Source organism: Gavialis gangeticus, unplaced genomic scaffold (genome assembly GCF_001723915.1).
Source record: "Gavialis gangeticus isolate Ggan-Ray unplaced genomic scaffold, GavGan_comp1, whole genome shotgun sequence".
Classification (NCBI taxonomy): Eukaryota; Metazoa; Chordata; order Crocodylia; family Gavialidae; genus Gavialis; species Gavialis gangeticus.
The window spans coordinates 45,101,788-45,105,571 of NW_017729029.1; the positions used below are offsets into that span (position 1 = coordinate 45,101,788).

The following is a 3,784-nucleotide window of genomic DNA, read 5'->3' on the forward strand; positions in this document are numbered from 1 at the left end:
CCCCCCCCCCCTTAGTGTTAAAAATGGGTGTGTTTGTTTGGGGGGGGGGGGGGGCAGGGTGGTTCCTTCTTCAGGTTTGACCAATCACCTCCTTGGGATCAGAGAACTTTTTCTGCTGGCTCAAGCCAGCAAGGCCTGGCAGGCTTTTTCACTTTCCTCCGTCTTAGGGAGGCACAGGTGAATTAACAGTAAGATTTTAGTAATATGTACTATGAAGCTGAAAGTGCTAACCCAGCCCAGGAAAGTCTAAAAAGGACCAGCTCCAAGATATAACTGATATTAAAAAGGAATTTGCTGAAAGACCATCTACGTTTAGCAAAAGGGAGATGTAGAACCAAATTCTAGTCTACCTATTACGGGCTTAGGTCCAATCCTAGTCCACCCTTGTTTAAACTCCTGAAAATCCACTAATGCATCATGGTGTCATCCTCAGCCTTAAATCTATCACAAAAAATAAATAAATAAAAATCAGCAAGGAGGAAGAGAATCCATTCACCTTTTGTTTTAAAAGCTTTTCAGGGACTTAAGCAGGCTGGTATTGAATCACACTTCAGTGCCTTACACATGAAGTAAGTTCTGGCCCTCAAAGTCTCTATAAACAGGTTGTCTTAGCCACCCCATCACAGCTACGGCTACCTGCCCTTTTACATAGCATAAAAAGAGGTGGGGGGCACTTAAAGTACATTATGATATGGTGCAAGGCCTTTTAATCACACTGCAACCTCATTGTAAGTGAGCACCTGATTTGAACCAGGAGGAGGAAGGCATGTAAAATTTTTCCCCAGTATTGAAATTAATACAATTACAGATTATTGTTTTACATCCATCCCAACTATCTGACATTTTTTCTTACATGGCCTACTTAAGGAGTCAACAGGCCTTATATGTTGATGCCAGAAGTCAACCTAAAAAGGGAAGGAGGCAAAAAGTCTTGTAGCTACACAGGAGAAGAGATGATATTCTTATTCAGACATTACTACCAACCATTTTAGTTGATATATAGGTTTACTTTTCGCTCCAACTGTTTTAAAACTTTCATACTGAATCTTTCAAAATGCCAACACCATATCAGACAAAATGTATTAAAATTACACCCTAGTGACTAGCTTGTGGACATTTAGCCAAACTGAAAAGGCAATTTTAATATGTATATTTTTAAAGTTATTTTAGTGTTATATACCATATTTTCTTGCATTTAACATGCCTTAGGATGTAAACACCTCCTTCTTGATAGGCAGAACGAAGAAAAAAAGAATTTTCCATAGTTATATGTATGACTACATAGAGCAGGATCAGAGGCTGCCTTACTCTCCTTTTTTCCTGCAGGAACAGTTAGCAGATAGCAATACTGTCCTAAGAAAAATTAACTTGCTTGGTGGAACATCCAGACCATTGAAAAAGAGAAACTGTCATTAACACCTGTGGAGTGCAGAATGAGCCATTAAGTCAACTAACTCCCTCAACTGGAGTGGTACCACAACTGCTGAACTGTGAAGCAAGAATCAAAGCAGGGAGTTTCCTATTCTAGGCATAAAACTAACTTCCCTGTTTGATACATGCACCCCAATTTTGGAGAACAGATTTTCAAGAGAAAGCTGTGATATATGTAAAAAGACATACTATTTGTCTCATAGTTCAGTGATATTTAGCACTGCTACTGGTGGATTGTTCCCACTTGGATACTAGATCAGACATTGTACACAACACCAGTAAGAAAAGGAACTTGTCCATAAAGAGTTTGTTATAACTATTTCCTGTAGCTTTCAAGGTTCTCAGTGTATTATTACACATTGATGGCCAGCCAGCTACCAGCAGCAGAACCTGATATCAGGGGACCTACTAAAAAAGGATGAAACGTGAGTAATCCTTGTATCTAACACCTGGTCAGTAGGGACACTAAGCAGATAGTACAAGTATAAGAATGGCTTTCTTTTCCATTGCACTTGTAGGTCACATCTTTAATATGCTCACAGTTAAGACTTCTGTTCTATTCTTTCTTCAGCTTTCTCTTTTGCTTAAAATATATCTTAAAGTCCCACAAAGCTAAAGGCACAATTCAATCTCCATGCAAGTCCAGGGTAAAAAAGATTCTTCTTGATATCCAAATGATAAAGTTCGTCAGTAGCCAGTCTTTTTCACATCATGCCATGAGGCATCTGACCCAGTTAACCTTGACTGTTTGAGGACAATCAGTTTACAAATCCTTATTTTCCCCTCATTACCTGTTTTACCTTTAACAGAACCTTAATTATTCCCACTGCTGGTTTCTTTCCTTTTTTTTTTTTTAAAGAAATTATTCTAGTAATTCTTCTTACAAAACTATAAAAATAAAATATCCCAGGAGTGTTTAAAGGCTGCAACAATATTTAAAAATACTTGGGCTACAAACATATCCTGTTCTTTACATAAAATTGTATGCTCTGGTTCTTTTCTGGTGCTGTCAAAATAAATGTTGTTTTGTACAGTATCATTACGATTTGTACTATCTGCCTCTCACTGAGCAGGGTAATTTAAAGCCCTAAATGCTGACAATCATTGAGATAAGCTTTACGTTTTCATTGGTTATCTTTGGACGATTTCCTGAAAACATTATAGCCATTTAAAAAAAGCTGTTTTTTTATTTTAGTGCTATTCTTGTTATGTATTTATACCGAATGGCACAAAGTTGCATAAATGTAATGACGTACTGAAGAAAGGATTAATAATCACAGCAATAGTTGGATGTAGCATAACTGTTTTTTCATGTTAGTCCATGCCATCAGACAGATTTTCACAGGACTGGGGCTGAACTGACATTGCATGTACCTAGTGTTCAGACATACAAGGTCTCTCACAGACAGCACCGTCAGCTGGAACCACGCAGTGTCAGGTGTCTCTCCCCACGTTCCAATATCAGGACATAAAAAAGCTAAATCCATCCATCCTAAAATCACCAATTCAGAAGCCAGAATGCTGAGGACTCCACAAAAGCAAGAAAAGAGCGTATATCATAAGATCCACAGTACTCATATTCTTTCCTCACGTTGCAAAATGGAGCATCAGGAAGAACACAAGCTAAATAAACTGTCTAATCCAGGTAGAATTCCAAAACCCACTTGAGGAAAAATTGAGTATGAAGACTCAGTACTTTTTGCCTGCAAAATGTTGTATAGAGATATTCAACAAATGAGCTTTGAGCTCACTGATCTCTTAACAAAGGTAATAATCTTTCCACACCTCGATGGTGCAAGGAACAGTTTAAAAGCAGTTCAGAAGTGGGATCTGAGAGAAAGATTTTGAGGTCCTCCCATGTGGGCCTCAATTCTTTGCTTTGCTAAACTCAGATATTGTTGGGTGTGAGAAAACTCTGCTAGCAGATAACCACCTGAAATTACCACTGTAAGAGAGCTGAATAATAGACAGAATATTTTAAATTCAGCATGTACTAGAGGATCTTTGCTATTCTGGACTGTACTAGGTTGCACTGGACTGCTCACATGGAGAAATAACCATTCAAAGAGGTCAGCCTAGTAAATGGCTTCCTGGTCAGAAACTAATTCAGTAGAGCTTAGCAGGCCAAGTGGTCTCTGTTTATGGCATACTAAATCAACCAACGTCTAGATCCTCAGATGCAGGTAATTCAGTTCTGGGGGAAATAGTTCCTGATGGCAACTCTGCAACAATACGGTCTGAGCAGTCTGGGAGGTATACATGAGGTGCAGCATGTCCGTCAGCTAGAAGCATCTTTTCCAGTTATGGAACTATAAAAAAAAAAAAAAAAAGGAACGGTTTTGTTCCATCTGGT

The 3,784-nt window shown here is 38.6% G+C and overlaps 1 protein-coding gene across 3 annotated transcripts in view; it reads right to left on the reverse strand.

The window, feature by feature from the left end:
- The window catches only part of ATRX (ATRX, chromatin remodeler), a 211,655-nt gene that overhangs the window by 123,793 nt on the left and 84,078 nt on the right, over nt 1-3,784 (reverse strand). The window lies entirely within an intron of this gene.